The 16,325-nt window shown below is 41.3% G+C and overlaps 16 pseudogenes; all 16 read left to right on the forward strand.

Annotated features, from left to right (window-relative positions):
* The first annotated feature begins 669 nt into the window (after window positions 1–669).
* Window positions 670–788, forward strand: LOC137110153 (5S ribosomal RNA; annotated as a pseudogene).
* An 857-nt stretch (window positions 789–1,645) lies between these two features.
* Window positions 1,646–1,764, forward strand: LOC137110661 (5S ribosomal RNA; annotated as a pseudogene).
* An 867-nt stretch (window positions 1,765–2,631) lies between these two features.
* On the forward strand, window positions 2,632–2,750 carry LOC137110424 (5S ribosomal RNA; annotated as a pseudogene).
* An 857-nt stretch (window positions 2,751–3,607) lies between these two features.
* LOC137110425 (5S ribosomal RNA) lies at window positions 3,608–3,726 on the forward strand (annotated as a pseudogene).
* An 867-nt stretch (window positions 3,727–4,593) lies between these two features.
* On the forward strand, window positions 4,594–4,712 carry LOC137110982 (5S ribosomal RNA; annotated as a pseudogene).
* Window positions 4,713–5,579: 867 nt separating this feature from the next.
* LOC137110983 (5S ribosomal RNA) lies at window positions 5,580–5,698 on the forward strand (annotated as a pseudogene).
* An 868-nt stretch (window positions 5,699–6,566) lies between these two features.
* Window positions 6,567–6,685, forward strand: LOC137110370 (5S ribosomal RNA; annotated as a pseudogene).
* An 868-nt stretch (window positions 6,686–7,553) lies between these two features.
* On the forward strand, window positions 7,554–7,672 carry LOC137110426 (5S ribosomal RNA; annotated as a pseudogene).
* An 857-nt stretch (window positions 7,673–8,529) lies between these two features.
* LOC137110985 (5S ribosomal RNA) lies at window positions 8,530–8,648 on the forward strand (annotated as a pseudogene).
* Window positions 8,649–9,516: 868 nt separating this feature from the next.
* LOC137110427 (5S ribosomal RNA) lies at window positions 9,517–9,635 on the forward strand (annotated as a pseudogene).
* An 868-nt stretch (window positions 9,636–10,503) lies between these two features.
* Window positions 10,504–10,622, forward strand: LOC137110605 (5S ribosomal RNA; annotated as a pseudogene).
* Window positions 10,623–11,479: 857 nt separating this feature from the next.
* On the forward strand, window positions 11,480–11,598 carry LOC137110154 (5S ribosomal RNA; annotated as a pseudogene).
* An 857-nt stretch (window positions 11,599–12,455) lies between these two features.
* LOC137110662 (5S ribosomal RNA) lies at window positions 12,456–12,574 on the forward strand (annotated as a pseudogene).
* Window positions 12,575–13,441: 867 nt separating this feature from the next.
* Window positions 13,442–13,560, forward strand: LOC137110428 (5S ribosomal RNA; annotated as a pseudogene).
* Window positions 13,561–14,417: 857 nt separating this feature from the next.
* Window positions 14,418–14,536, forward strand: LOC137110430 (5S ribosomal RNA; annotated as a pseudogene).
* An 867-nt stretch (window positions 14,537–15,403) lies between these two features.
* LOC137110431 (5S ribosomal RNA) lies at window positions 15,404–15,522 on the forward strand (annotated as a pseudogene).
* The last annotated feature ends 803 nt before the right edge of the window (window positions 15,523–16,325 follow it).

The following is a 16,325-nucleotide window of genomic DNA, read 5'->3' on the forward strand; positions in this document are numbered from 1 at the left end:
TTGTTCTTATAGGTGCCCTGCCTGATTGGCTGGATTTGGGGGAAGTACAGGAAGCTGATTGGTCCATCCTACACTTCCTGGAGTTTTAAAAGTACGGTTCCCAACAGCTAGCGAGGCTCTTTCTGGCAGCAGCACCTGTTTGCTGTTCTTGGTTTCCAAATCTTATTTAGCATTTTTAAATTGTTAGGTTTTGTGCCGTGGTTTTGTTTATAAATTGTATATTTTGTAAATAGTATTAAATCTGTAGGGGTGAACTGCCATTTTCTTTGGACTGTTTTCACATTAGGGAGTTAGGGTTAGCGACTGTCTTTTGGTTTGTTTATTTCTATCAGGCTAGCTAGCACTCTCTGTGGGAAATGGCTTATTTTGTTTATTATGTTGGCCTTGGTTCGCCCTGAGTTGTAGTGTCATGTTTTGTTTGACACTTTCTTTCGTTTAAAATAAATATCATTCTGTTGGAACATCTCGATCCTGGATTTTGGTTTGGGGATCGGAGAGGGAACATGCTAATTTATCTTTGTATGTGGCACCCTGACCCCCTAGACAGGGGCGTAACAGACCAGTACAGTTATAGTACTTTGTACTTTGCCACATTTATCTTCTTCTTAGCAAGTGTCATGCATTCTGCTTCTCCAGCGTTTTTAAGAGCTGTTGATGATGTCAAATGCAGCTTACGGCCACACTGCTCTCTAAGCGCCCGATCTCGTCCGATCTCGGCAGCCAAATAGAGCCGGGCCTGGTTAGTACTTGGTAGGAAGACCGCCTGGGAATACCAGGTGCTGTAAGCTTTTTTGCTTGGGTTTACGGGCAGCACAAGCTGGTGTTACTGCCTATTTATTCATAGAAATTGTTCTATATTTTCATCAAATTTTGTTCTTTCATTGCTGTTTTGCTACTTTATTGGTTTGTCAACCATCGTGCTTCATTACTAATGGACCATGTTACGGTCCTGGCCATATGTGTTGTTTTTATTTTCTTGTTCTTATAGGTGCCCTGCCTGATTGGCCGGATTGGGGGGCAGTACCGGAAGCTGAGTGGTCCATCCTACACTTCCTGGAGTTTTAAAAGTACGGTTCCCAACAGCTAGCGAGGCTCTTTCTGGCATCAGCACCTGTTTGCTGTTCTTTGTTTCCAAACCTTATTTAGTATTTCTGAATTGTTAGGTTTTGTGCCGTGGTTTTGTTTATAAATTGTATATTTTGTAAATAGTATTAAATCTGTAGGGGTGAACTACCATTTTCTTTGGACTGTTTTCACATTAGGGAGTTAGGGTTAGCGACTGTCTTTTGGTTTGTTTATTTCTATCAGGCTAGCTAGCACTTTCTGTGGGAAATGGCTTATTTTGTTTATTATGTTGGCCTTGGTTCGCCCTGAGTTGTAGTGTCATGTTTTGTTTGACACTTTCTTTCGTTTAAAATAAATATCATTCTGTTGGAACATCTCGATCCTGGATTTTGGTTTGGGGATCGGAGAGGGAACATGCTAATTTATCTTTGTATGTTGCACCCTGACCCCCTAGACAGGGGCGTAACAGACCAGTACAGTTATAGTGCTTTGTACTTTGCCACATTTATCTTCTTCTTAGCAAGTGTCATGCATTCTGCTTCTCCAGCGTTTTTGAGAGCTGTTGATGATGTCAAATGCAGCTTATGGCCACACTGCTCTCTAAGCGCCCGATCCCGTCCGATCTCGGCAGCCAAATAGGGCCGGGCCTTGTTAGTACTTGGTAGGAAGACCGCCTGGGAATACCAGGTGCTGTAAGCTTCTTTGCTTGGGTTTACGGGCAGCACAAGCTGGTGTTACTGCCTATTTATTCATAGAAATTGTTCTATATTTTCATCAAATTTTGTTCTTTCATTGCTGTTTTGCTACTTTATTGGTTTGTCAACCATCGTGCTTCATTACTAGTAGACCATGTTACGGTCCTGGCCATATGTGTTGTTTTTATTTTCTTGTTCTTATAGGTGCCGTGCCTGATTGGCCGGATTTGGGGGAAGTACAGGAAGCTGATTGGTCCATCCTACACTTCCTGGAGTTTTAAATGTACGGTTCCCAACAGCTAGCGAGGCTCTTTCTGGCAGCAGCACCTGTTTGCTGTTCTTGGTTTCCAAATCTTATTTAGCATTTTTGAATTGTTAGGTTTTGTGCCGTGGTTTTGTTTATAAATTGTATATTTTGTAAATAGTATTAAATCTGTAGGGGTGGACTGCCATTTTCTTTTGATTGTTTTCTCTTGTTTTCACATTAGGGAGTTAGGGTTAGCGACTATCTTTTGGTTTGTTTATTTCTATCAGGCTAGCTAGCACTTTCTGTGGGAAATGGCTTATTTTGTTTATTATGTTGGCCTTGGTTCGCCCTGAGTTGTAGTGTCATGTTTTGTTTGACACTTTCTTTCGTTTAAAATAAATATCATTCTGTTGGAACATCTCAATCCTGGATTTTGGTTTGGGGATCGGAGAGGGAACATGCAAATTTATCTTTGTATGTTTCACCCTGACCCCCTAGACAGGGGCGTAACAGACCAGTACAGTTATAGTACTTTGTACTTTGCCACATTTATCTTCTTCTTAGCAAGTGTCATGCATTCTGCTTCTCTAGCGTTTTTAAGAGCTGTTGATGATGTCAAATGCATGTTACGGCCACACCGCTCTCTAAGCGCCCGATCTCGTCCGATCTCGGCAGCCAAATAGGGCCGGGCCTGGTTAGTACTTGGTAGGAAGACCGCCTGGGAATACCAGGTGCTGTAAGCTTTTTTGCTTGGGTTTACGGGCAGCTCAAGCTGGTGTTACTGCCTATTTATTCATAGAAATTGTTCTATATTTTCATCAAATTTTGTTCTTTCATTGCTGTTTTGCTACTTTATTGGTTTGTCAACCATCGTGCTTCATTACTAGTAGACCATGTTACGGTCCTGGCCATATGTGTTGTTTTTATTTTCTTGTTCTTATAGGTGCCCTGCCTGATTGGCCGGATTTGGGGGAAGTACAGGAAGCTGATTGGTCCATCCTACACTTCCTGGAGTTTTAAAAGTACGGTTCCCAACAGCTAGCGAGGCTCTTTCTGGCAGCAGCACCTGTTTGCTGTTCTTGGTTTCCAAATCTTATTTAGCATTTTTGAATCGTTAGGTTTTGTGCCGTGGTTTTGTTTATAAATTGTATATTTTGTAAATAGTATTAAATCTGTAGGGGTGAACTGCCATTTTCTTTGGACTGTTTTCACATTAGGGAGTTAGGGTTAGCGACTGTCTTTTGGTTTGTTTCTTTCTATCAGGCTAGCTAGCACTTTCTGTGGGAAATTGCTTATTTTGTTTATTATGTTGGCCTTGGTTCGCCCTGAGTTGTAGTGTCATGTTTTGTTTGACACTTTCTTTCGTTTAAAATAAATATCATTCTGTTGGAACATCTCGATCCTGGATTTTGGTTTGGGGATCGGAGAGGGAACATGCTAATTTATCTTTGTATGTTGCACCCTGACCCCCTAGACAGGGGCGTAACAGACCAGTACAGTTATAGTACTTTGTACTTTGCCACATTTATCTTCTTCTTAGCAAGTGTCATGCATTCTGCTTCTCTAGCGTTTTTAAGAGCTGTTGATGATATCAAATGCATGTTACGGCCACACCGCTCTCTAAGCGCCCGATCTCGTCCGATCTCGGCAGCCAAATAGGGCCGGGCCTGGTTAGTACTTGGTAGGAAGACCGCCTGGGAATACCAGGTGCTGTAAGCTTTTTTGCTTGGGTTTACGGGCAGCTCAAGCTGGTGTTACTGCCTATTTATTCATAGAAATTGTTCTATATTTTCATCAAATTTTGTTCTTTCATTGCTGTTTTGCTACTTTATTGGTTTGTCAACCATCGTGCTTCATTACTAGTAGACCATGTTACGGTCCTGGCCATATGTGTTGTTTTTATTTTCTTGTTCTTATAGGTGCCGTGCCTGATTGGCCGGATTTGGGGGAAGCACAGGAAGCTGATTGGTCCATCCTACACTTCCTGGAGTTTTAAATGTACGGTTCCCAACAGCTAGCGAGGCTCTTTCTGGCAGCAGCACCTGTTTGCTGTTCTTGGTTTCCAAATCTTTTTTAGCATTTTTGAATTGTTAGGTTTTGTGCCGTGGTTTTGTTTATAAATTGTATATTTTGTAAATAGTATTAAATCTGTAGGGGTGGACTGCCATTTTCTTTTGATTGTTTTCTCTTGTTTTCACATTAGGGAGTTAGGGTTAGCGACTATCTTTTGGTTTGTTTATTTCTATCAGGCTAGCTAGCACTTTCTGTGGGAAATGGCTTATTTTGTTTATTATGTTGGCCTTGGTTCGCCCTGAGTTGTAGTGTCATGTTTTGTTTGACACTTTCTTTCGTTTAAAATAAATATCATTCTGTTGGAACATCTCAATCCTGGATTTTGGTTTGGGGATCGGAGAAGGAACATACAAATTTATCTTTGTATGTTTCACCCTGACCCCCTAGACAGGGGCGTAACAGACCAGTACAGTTATAGTACTTTGTACTTTGCCACATTTATCTTCTTCTTAGCAAGTGTCATGCATTCTGCTTTTCTAGCGTTTTTAAGAGCTGTTGATAATGTCAAATGCAGCTTACGGCCACACCGCTCTCTAAGCGCCCGATCTCGTCCGATCTCGGCAGCCAAATAGAGCCGGGCCTGGTTAGTACTTGGTAGGAAGACCGCCTGGGAATACCAGGTGCTGTAAGCTTTTTTGCTTGGGTTTACGGGCAGCTCAAGCTGGTGTTACTGCCTATTTATTCATAGAAATTGTTCTATATTTTCATCAAATTTTGTTCTTTCATTGCTGTTTTGCTACTTTATTGGTTTGTCAACCATCGTGCTTCATTACTAGTAGACCATGTTACGGTCATGGCCATATGTGTTGTTTTTATTTTCTTGTTCTTATAGGTGCCCTGCCTGATTGGCCGGATTTGGGGGAAGTACAGGAAGCTGATTGGTCCATCCTACACTTCCTGGAGTTTTAAAAGTACGGTTCCCAACAGCTAGCGAGGCTCTTTCTGGCAGCAGCACCTGTTTGCTGTTCTTGGTTTCCAAATCTTATTTAGCATTTTTGAATTGTTAGGTTTTGTGCCGTGGTTTTGTTTATAAATTGTATATTTTGTAAATAGTATTAAATCTGTAGGGGTGGACTGCCATTTTCTTTTGATTGTTTTCTCTTGTTTTCACATTAGGGAGTTAGGGTTAGCGACTATCTTTTGGTTTGTTTATTTCTATCAGGCTAGCTAGCACTTTCTGTGGGAAATGGCTTATTTTGTTTATTATGTTGGCCTTGGTTCGCCCTGAGTTGTAGTGTCATGTTTTGTTTGACACTTTCTTTCGTTTAAAATAAATATCATTCTGTTGGAACATCTCAATCCTGGATTTTGGTTTGAGGATCGGAGAGGGAACATGCAAATTTATCTTTGTATGTTTCACCCTGACCCCCTAGACAGGGGCGTAACAGACCAGTACAGTTATAGTACTTTGTACTTTGCCACATTTATCTTCTTCTTAGCAAGTGTCATACATTCTGCTTCTCTAGCGTTTTTAAGAGCTGTTGATAATGTCAAATGCAGCTTACGGCCACACCGCTCTCTAAGCGCCCGATCTCGTCCGATCTCGGCAGCCAAATAGAGCCGGGCCTGGTTAGTACTTGGTAGGAAGACCGCCTGGGAATACCAGGTGCTGTAAGCTTTTTTGCTTGGGTTTACGGGCAGCTCAAGCTGGTGTTACTGCCTATTTATTCATAGAAATTGTTCTATATTTTCATCAAATTTTGTTCTTTCATTGCTGTTTTGCTACTTTATTGGTTTGTCAACCATCGTGCTTCATTACTAGTAGACCATGTTACGGTCATGGCCATATGTGTTGTTTTTATTTTCTTGTTCTTATAGGTGCCCTGCCTGATTGGCTGGATTTGGGGGAAGTACAGGAAGCTGATTGGTCCATCCTACACTTCCTGGAGTTTTAAAAGTACGGTTCCCAACAGCTAGCGAGGCTCTTTCTGGCAGCAGCACCTGTTTGCTGTTCTTAGTTTCCAAATCTTATTTAGCATTTTTGAATTGTTAGGTTTTGTGCCGTGGTTTTGTTTATAAATTGTATATTTTGTAAATAGTATTAAATCTGTAGGGGTGGACTGCCATTTTTCTTTTGATTGTTTTCTCTTGTTTTCACATTAGGGAGTTAGGGTTAGCGACTATTATTTGGTTTGTTTATTTCTATCAGGCTAGCTAGCACTTTCTGTGGGAAATGGCTTATTTTGTTTATTATGTTGGCCTTGGTTCGCCCTGAGTTGTAGTGTCATGTTTTGTTTGACACTTTCTTTCGTTTAAAATAAATATCATTCTGTTGGAACATCTCGATTCTGGATTTTGGTTTGGGGATCGGAGAGGGAACATGCTAATTTATCTTTGTATGTTGCACCCTGACCCCCTAGACAGGGGCGTAACAGACCAGTACAGTTATAGTACTTTGTACTTTGCCACATTTATCTTCTTCTTAGCAAGTGTCATGCATTCTTCTTCTCCAGCGTTTTTAAGAGCTGTTGATGATGTCAAATGCAGCTTACGGCCACACCGCTCTCTGAGCGCCCGATCTCGTCCGATCTCGGCAGCCAAATAGGGCTGGGCCTGGTTAGTACTTGGTAGGAAGACCGCCTGGGAATACCAAGTGCTGTAAGCTTTTTTGCTTGGGTTTACGGGCAGCACAAGCTGGTGTTACTGCCTATTTATTCATAGAAATTGTTCTATATTTTAATCAAATTTTGTTCTTTCATTGCTGTTTTGCTACTTTATTGGTTTGTCAACCATCGTGCTTCATTACTAGTAGACCATGTTACGGTCCTGGCCATATGTGTTGTTTTTATTTTCTTGTTCTTATAGGTGCCCTGCCTGATTGGCCGGATTTGGGGGAAGTACAGGAAGCTGATTGGTCCATCCTACACTTCCTGGAGTTTTAAAAGTACGGTTCCCAACAGCTAGCGAGGCTCTTTCTGGCAGCAGCACCTGTTTGCTGTTCTTGGTTTCCAAACCTTATTTAGCATTTTTGAATTGTTAGGTTTTGTGCCGTGGTTTTGTTTATAAATTGTATATTTTGTAAATAGTATTAAATCTGTAGGGGTGGACTGCCATTTTTCTTTTGATTGTTTTCTCTTGTTTTCGCATTAGGGAGTTAGGGTTAGCGACTGTCTTTTGGTTTGTTTCTTTCTATCAGGCTAGCTAGCACTTTCTGTGGGAAATGGCTTATTTTGTTTATTATGTTGGCCTTGGTTCGCCCTGAGTTGTAGTGTCATGTTTTGTTTGACACTTTCTTTCGTTTAAAATAAATATCATTCTGTTGGAACATCTCAATCCTGGATTTTGGTTTGGGGATCGGAGAGGGAACATGCAAATTTATCTTTGTATGTTTCACCCTGACCCCCTAGACAGGGGCGTAACAGACCAGTACAGTTATAGTACTTTGTACTTTGCCACATTTATCTTCTTCTTAGCAAGTGTCATGCATTCTGCTTCTCTAGCGTTTTTAAGAGCTGTTGATGATATCAAATGCATGTTACGGCCACACCGCTCTCTAAGCGCCCGATCTCGTCCGATCTCGGCAGCCAAATAGGGCCGGGCCTGGTTAGTACTTGGTAGGAAGACCGCCTGGGAATACCAGGTGCTGTAAGCTTTTTTGCTTGGGTTTACGGGCAGCTCAAGCTGGTGTTACTGCCTATTTATTCATAGAAATTGTTCTATATTTTCATCAAATTTTGTTCTTTCATTGCTGTTTTGCTACTTTATTGGTTTGTCAACCATCGTGCTTCATTACTAGTAGACCATGTTACGGTCCTGGCCATATGTGTTGTTTTTATTTTCTTGTTCTTATAGGTGCCGTGCCTGATTGGCCGGATTTGGGGGAAGTACAGGAAGCTGATTGGTCCATCCTACACTTCCTGGAGTTTTAAATGTACGGTTCCCAACAGCTAGCGAGGCTCTTTCTGGCAGCAGCACCTGTTTGCTGTTCTTGGTTTCCAAATCTTATTTAGCATTTTTGAATTGTTAGGTTTTGTGCCGTGGTTTTGTTTATAAATTGTATATTTTGTAAATAGTATTAAATCTGTAGGGGTGAACTGCCATTTTCTTTGGACTGTTTTCACATTAGGGAGTTAGGGTTAGCGACTGTCTTTTGGTTTGTTTCTTTCTATCAGGCTAGCTAGCACTTTCTGTGGGAAATGGCTTATTTTGTTTATTATGTTGGCCTTGGTTCGCCCTGAGTTGTAGTGTCATGTTTTGTTTGACACTTTCTTTCGTTTAAAATAAATATCATTCTGTTGGAACATGTCGATCCTGGATTTTGGTTTGGGGATCGGAGAGGGAACATGCAAATTTATCTTTGTATGTTTCACCCTGACCCCCTAGACAGGGGCGTAACAGACCAGTACAGTTATAGTACTTTGTACTTTGCCACATTTATCTTCTTCTTAGCAAGTGTCATGCATTCTGCTTCTCCAGCGTTTTTAAGAGCTGTTGATGATATCAAATGCAGCTTACGGCCACACCGCTCTCTAAGCGCCCGATCTCGTCCGATCTCGGCAGCCAAATAGAGCCGGGCCTGGTTAGTACTTGGTAGGAAGACCGCCTGGGAATACCAGGTGCTGTAAGCTTTTTTGCTTGGGTTTACGGGCAGCACAAGCTGGTGTTACTGCCTATTTATTCATAGAAATTGTTCTATATTTTCATCAAATTTTGTTCTTTCATTGCTGTTTTGCTACTTTATTGGTTTGCCAACCATCGTGCTTCATTACTAGTAGACCATGTTACGGTCCTGGCCATATGTGTTGTTTTTATTTTCTTGTTCTTATAGGTGCCCTGCCTGATTGGCTGGATTGGGGGGCAGTACAGGAAGCTGATTGGTCCATCCTACACTTCCTGGAGTTTTAAAAGTATGGTTCTCAACAGCTAGCGAGGCTCTTTCTGGCATCAGCACCTGTTTGCTGTTCTTGGTTTCCAAACCTTATTTAGCATTTTTGAATTGTTAGGTTTTGTGCCGTGGTTTTGTTTATAAATTGTATATTTTGTAAATAGTATTAAATCTGTAGGGGTGGACTGCCATTTTTCTTTTGATTGTTTTCTCTTGTTTTCACATTAGGGAGTTAGGGTTAGCGACTGTCTTTTGGTTTGTTTCTTTCTATCAGGCTAGCTAGCACTTTCTGTGGGAAATGGCTTATTTTGTTTATTATGTTGGCCTTGGTTCGCCCTGAGTTGTAGTGTCATGTTTTGTTTGACACTTTCTTTCGTTTAAAATAAATATCATTCTGTTGGAACATCTCAATCCTGGATTTTGGTTTGGGGATCGGAGAGGGAACATGCAAATTTATCTTTGTATGTTTCACCCTGACCCCCTAGACAGGGGCGTAACAGACCAGTACAGTTATAGTACTTTGTACTTTGCCACATTTATCTTCTTCTTAGCAAGTGTCATGCATTCTACTTCTCTAGCGTTTTTAAGAGCTGTTGATGATGTCAAATGCATGTTACGGCCACACCGCTCTCTAAGCGCCCGATCTCGTCCGATCTCGGCAGCCAAATAGGGCCGGGCCTGGTTAGTACTTGGTAGGAAGACCGCCTGGGAATACCAGGTGCTGTAAGCTTTTTTGCTTGGGTTTACGGGCAGCTCAAGCTGGTGTTACTGCCTATTTATTCATAGAAATTGTTCTATATTTTCATCAAATTTTGTTCTTTCATTGCTGTTTTGCTACTTTATTCGTTTGTCAACCATCGTGCTTCATTACTAGTAGACCATGTTACGGTCATGGCCATATGTGTTGTTTTTATTTTCTTGTTCTTATAGGTGCCCTGCCTGATTGGCCGGATTTGGGGGAAGTACAGGAAGCTGATTGGTCCATCCTACACTTCCTGGAGTTTTAAAAGTATGGTTCCCAACAGCTAGCGAGGCTCTTTCTGGCAGCAGCACCTGTTTGCTGTTCTTAGTTTCCAAATCTTATTTAGCATTTTTGAATTGTTAGGTTTTGTGCCGTGGTTTTGTTTATAAATTGTATATTTTGTAAATAGTATTAAATCTGTAGGGGTGGACTGCCATTTTTCTTTTGATTGTTTTCTCTTGTTTTCACATTAGGGAGTTAGGGTTAGCGACTATCTTTTGGTTTGTTTCTTTCTATCAGGCTAGCTAGCACTTTCTGTGGGAAATGGCTTATTTTGTTTATTATGTTGGCCTTGGTTCGCCCTGAGTTGTAGTGTCATGTTTTGTTTGACACTTTCTTTCGTTTAAAATAAATATCATTCTGTTGGAACATCTCGATTCTGGATTTTGGTTTGGGGATCGGAGAGGGAACATGCTAATTTATCTTTGTATGTTGCACCCTGACCCCCTAGACAGGGGCGTAACAGACCAGTACAGTTATAGTACTTTGTACTTTGCCACATTTATCTTCTTCTTAGCAAGTGTCATGCATTCTGCTTCTCCAGCGTTTTTAAGAGCTGTTGATGATGTCAAATGCAGCTTACGGCCACACCGCTCTCTGAGCGCCCGATCTCGTCCGATCTCAGCAGCCAAATAGGGCCGGGCCTGGTTAGTACTTGGTAGGAAGACCGCCTGGGAATACCAGGTGCTGTAAGCTTTTTTGCTTGGGTTTACGGGCAGCTCAAGCTGGTGTTACTGCCTATTTATTCATAGAAATTGTTCTATATTTTCATCAAATTTTGTTCTTTCATTGCTGTTTTGCTACTTTATTGGTTTGTCAACCATCGTGCTTCATTACTAGTAGACCATGTTACGGTCATGGCCATATGTGTTGTTTTTATTTTCTTGTTCTTATAGGTGCCCTGCCTGATTGGCTGGATTTGGGGGAAGTACAGGAAGCTGATTGGTCCATCCTACACTTCCTGGAGTTTTAAAAGTACGGTTCCCAACAGCTAGCGAGGCTCTTTCTGGCAGCAGCACCTGTTTGCTGTTCTTGGTTTCCAAATCTTATTTAGCATTTTTAAATTGTTAGGTTTTGTGCCGTGGTTTTGTTTATAAATTGTATATTTTGTAAATAGTATTAAATCTGTAGGGGTGAACTGCCATTTTCTTTGGACTGTTTTCACATTAGGGAGTTAGGGTTAGCGACTGTCTTTTGGTTTGTTTATTTCTATCAGGCTAGCTAGCACTCTCTGTGGGAAATGGCTTATTTTGTTTATTATGTTGGCCTTGGTTCGCCCTGAGTTGTAGTGTCATGTTTTGTTTGACACTTTCTTTCGTTTAAAATAAATATCATTCTGTTGGAACATCTCGATCCTGGATTTTGGTTTGGGGATCGGAGAGGGAACATGCTAATTTATCTTTGTATGTGGCACCCTGACCCCCTAGACAGGGGCGTAACAGACCAGTACAGTTATAGTACTTTGTACTTTGCCACATTTATCTTCTTCTTAGCAAGTGTCATGCATTCTGCTTCTCCAGCGTTTTTAAGAGCTGTTGATGATGTCAAATGCAGCTTACGGCCACACTGCTCTCTAAGCGCCCGATCTCGTCCGATCTCGGCAGCCAAATAGAGCCGGGCCTGGTTAGTACTTGGTAGGAAGACCGCCTGGGAATACCAGGTGCTGTAAGCTTTTTTGCTTGGGTTTACGGGCAGCACAAGCTGGTGTTACTGCCTATTTATTCATAGAAATTGTTCTATATTTTCATCAAATTTTGTTCTTTCATTGCTGTTTTGCTACTTTATTGGTTTGTCAACCATCGTGCTTCATTACTAATAGACCATGTTACGGTCCTGGCCATATGTGTTGTTTTTATTTTCTTGTTCTTATAGGTGCCCTGCCTGATTGGCCGGATTGGGGGGCAGTACCGGAAGCTGAGTGGTCCATCCTACACTTCCTGGAGTTTTAAAAGTACGGTTCCCAACAGCTAGCGAGGCTCTTTCTGGCATCAGCACCTGTTTGCTGTTCTTTGTTTCCAAACCTTATTTAGTATTTCTGAATTGTTAGGTTTTGTGCCGTGGTTTTGTTTATAAATTGTATATTTTGTAAATAGTATTAAATCTGTAGGGGTGAACTACCATTTTCTTTGGACTGTTTTCACATTAGGGAGTTAGGGTTAGCGACTGTCTTTTGGTTTGTTTATTTCTATCAGGCTAGCTAGCACTTTCTGTGGGAAATGGCTTATTTTGTTTATTATGTTGGCCTTGGTTCGCCCTGAGTTGTAGTGTCATGTTTTGTTTGACACTTTCTTTCGTTTAAAATAAATATCATTCTGTTGGAACATCTCGATCCTGGATTTTGGTTTGGGGATCGGAGAGGGAACATGCTAATTTATCTTTGTATGTTGCACCCTGACCCCCTAGACAGGGGCGTAACAGACCAGTACAGTTATAGTGCTTTGTACTTTGCCACATTTATCTTCTTCTTAGCAAGTGTCATGCATTCTGCTTCTCCAGCGTTTTTGAGAGCTGTTGATGATGTCAAATGCAGCTTATGGCCACACTGCTCTCTAAGCGCCCGATCCCGTCCGATCTCGGCAGCCAAATAGGGCCGGGCCTTGTTAGTACTTGGTAGGAAGACCGCCTGGGAATACCAGGTGCTGTAAGCTTCTTTGCTTGGGTTTACGGGCAGCACAAGCTGGTGTTACTGCCTATTTATTCATAGAAATTGTTCTATATTTTCATCAAATTTTGTTCTTTCATTGCTGTTTTGCTACTTTATTGGTTTGTCAACCATCGTGCTTCATTACTAGTAGACCATGTTACGGTCCTGGCCATATGTGTTGTTTTTATTTTCTTGTTCTTATAGGTGCCGTGCCTGATTGGCCGGATTTGGGGGAAGTACAGGAAGCTGATTGGTCCATCCTACACTTCCTGGAGTTTTAAATGTACGGTTCCCAACAGCTAGCGAGGCTCTTTCTGGCAGCAGCACCTGTTTGCTGTTCTTGGTTTCCAAATCTTATTTAGCATTTTTGAATTGTTAGGTTTTGTGCCGTGGTTTTGTTTATAAATTGTATATTTTGTAAATAGTATTAAATCTGTAGGGGTGGACTGCCATTTTCTTTTGATTGTTTTCTCTTGTTTTCACATTAGGGAGTTAGGGTTAGCGACTATCTTTTGGTTTGTTTATTTCTATCAGGCTAGCTAGCACTTTCTGTGGGAAATGGCTTATTTTGTTTATTATGTTGGCCTTGGTTCGCCCTGAGTTGTAGTGTCATGTTTTGTTTGACACTTTCTTTCGTTTAAAATAAATATCATTCTGTTGGAACATCTCAATCCTGGATTTTGGTTTGGGGATCGGAGAGGGAACATGCAAATTTATCTTTGTATGTTTCACCCTGACCCCCTAGACAAGGGCGTAACAGACCAGTACAGTTATAGTACTTTGTACTTTGCCACATTTATCTTCTTCTTAGCAAGTGTCATGCATTCTGCTTCTCTAGCGTTTTTAAGAGCTGTTGATGATGTCAAATGCATGTTACGGCCACACCGCTCTCTAAGCGCCCGATCTCGTCCGATCTCGGCAGCCAAATAGGGCCGGGCCTGGTTAGTACTTGGTAGGAAGACCGCCTGGGAATACCAGGTGCTGTAAGCTTTTTTGCTTGGGTTTACGGGCAGCTCAAGCTGGTGTTACTGCCTATTTATTCATAGAAATTGTTCTATATTTTCATCAAATTTTGTTCTTTCATTGCTGTTTTGCTACTTTATTGGTTTGTCAACCATCGTGCTTCATTACTAGTAGACCATGTTACGGTCCTGGCCATATGTGTTGTTTTTATTTTCTTGTTCTTATAGGTGCCCTGCCTGATTGGCCGGATTTGGGGGAAGTACAGGAAGCTGATTGGTCCATCCTACACTTCCTGGAGTTTTAAAAGTACGGTTCCCAACAGCTAGCGAGGCTCTTTCTGGCAGCAGCACCTGTTTGCTGTTCTTGGTTTCCAAATCTTATTTAGCATTTTTGAATCGTTAGGTTTTGTGCCGTGGTTTTGTTTATAAATTGTATATTTTGTAAATAGTATTAAATCTGTAGGGGTGAACTGCCATTTTCTTTGGACTGTTTTCACATTAGGGAGTTAGGGTTAGCGACTGTCTTTTGGTTTGTTTCTTTCTATCAGGCTAGCTAGCACTTTCTGTGGGAAATTGCTTATTTTGTTTATTATGTTGGCCTTGGTTCGCCCTGAGTTGTAGTGTCATGTTTTGTTTGACACTTTCTTTCGTTTAAAATAAATATCATTCTGTTGGAACATCTCGATCCTGGATTTTGGTTTGGGGATCGGAGAGGGAACATGCTAATTTATCTTTGTATGTTGCACCCTGACCCCCTAGACAGGGGCGTAACAGACCAGTACAGTTATAGTACTTTGTACTTTGCCACATTTATCTTCTTCTTAGCAAGTGTCATGCATTCTGCTTCTCTAGCGTTTTTAAGAGCTGTTGATGATATCAAATGCATGTTACGGCCACACCGCTCTCTAAGCGCCCGATCTCGTCCGATCTCGGCAGCCAAATAGGGCCGGGCCTGGTTAGTACTTGGTAGGAAGACCGCCTGGGAATACCAGGTGCTGTAAGCTTTTTTGCTTGGGTTTACGGGCAGCTCAAGCTGGTGTTACTGCCTATTTATTCATAGAAATTGTTCTATATTTTCATCAAATTTTGTTCTTTCATTGCTGTTTTGCTACTTTATTGGTTTGTCAACCATCGTGCTTCATTACTAGTAGACCATGTTACGGTCATGGCCATATGTGTTGTTTTTATTTTCTTGTTCTTATAGGTGCCGTGCCTGATTGGCCGGATTTGGGGGAAGCACAGGAAGCTGATTGGTCCATCCTACACTTCCTGGAGTTTTAAATGTACGGTTCCCAACAGCTAGCGAGGCTCTTTCTGGCAGCAGCACCTGTTTGCTGTTCTTGGTTTCCAAATCTTTTTTAGCATTTTTGAATTGTTAGGTTTTGTGCCGTGGTTTTGTTTATAAATTGTATATTTTGTAAATAGTATTAAATCTGTAGGGGTGGACTGCCATTTTCTTTTGATTGTTTTCTCTTGTTTTCACATTAGGGAGTTAGGGTTAGCGACTATCTTTTGGTTTGTTTATTTCTATCAGGCTAGCTAGCACTTTCTGTGGGAAATGGCTTATTTTGTTTATTATGTTGGCCTTGGTTCGCCCTGAGTTGTAGTGTCATGTTTTGTTTGACACTTTCTTTCGTTTAAAATAAATATCATTCTGTTGGAACATCTCAATCCTGGATTTTGGTTTGGGGATCGGAGAGGGAACATGCAAATTTATCTTTGTATGTTTCACCCTGACCCCCTAGACAGGGGCGTAACAGACCAGTACAGTTATAGTACTTTGTACTTTGCCACATTTATCTTCTTCTTAGCAAGTGTCATGCATTCTGCTTCTCTAGCGTTTTTAAGAGCTGTTGATGATGTCAAATGCATGTTACGGCCACACCGCTCTCTAAGCGCCCGATCTCGTCCGATCTCGGCAGCCAAATAGGGCCGGGCCTGGTTAGTACTTGGTAGGAAGACCGCCTGGGAATACCAGGTGCTGTAAGCTTTTTTGCTTGGGTTTACGGGCAGCTCAAGCTGGTGTTACTGCCTATTTATTCATAGAAATTGTTCTATATTTTCATCAAATTTTGTTCTTTCATTGCTGTTTTGCTACTTTATTGGTTTGTCAACCATCGTGCTTCATTACTAGTAGACCATGTTACGGTCCTGGCCATATGTGTTGTTTTTATTTTCTTGTTCTTATAGGTGCCCTGCCTGATTGGCCGGATTTGGGGGAAGTACAGGAAGCTGATTGGTCCATCCTACACTTCCTGGAGTCTTAAAAGTACGGTTCCCAACAGCTAGCGAGGCTCTTTCTGGCAGCAGCACCTGTTTGCTGTTCTTGGTTTCCAAATCTTATTTAGCATTTTTGAATTGTTAGGTTTTGTGCCGTGGTTTTGTTTATAAATTGTATATTTTGTAAATAGTATTAAATCTGTAGGGGTGAACTGCCATTTTTCTTTTGATTGTTTTCTCTTGTTTTCACATTAGGGAGTTAGGGTTAGCGACTATCTTTTGGTTTGTTTATTTCTATCAGGCTAGCTAGCACTTTCTGTGGGAAATGGCTTATTTTGTTTATTATGTTGGCCTTGGTTCGCCCTGAGTTGTAGTGTCATGTTTTGTTTGACACTTTCTTTCGTTTAAAATAAATATCATTCTGTTGGAACATCTCAATCCTGGATTTTGGATTTAGGATCGGAGAGGGAACATGCAAATTTATCTTTGTATGTTTCACCCTGACCCCCTAGACAGGGGCGTAACAGACCAGTACAGTTATAGTACTTTGTACTTTGCCACATTTATCTTCTT

Source organism: Channa argus, unplaced genomic scaffold, assembly GCF_033026475.1.
Source record: "Channa argus isolate prfri unplaced genomic scaffold, Channa argus male v1.0 Contig009, whole genome shotgun sequence".
In the NCBI taxonomy this organism is placed as follows: domain Eukaryota; kingdom Metazoa; phylum Chordata; class Actinopteri; order Anabantiformes; family Channidae; genus Channa; species Channa argus.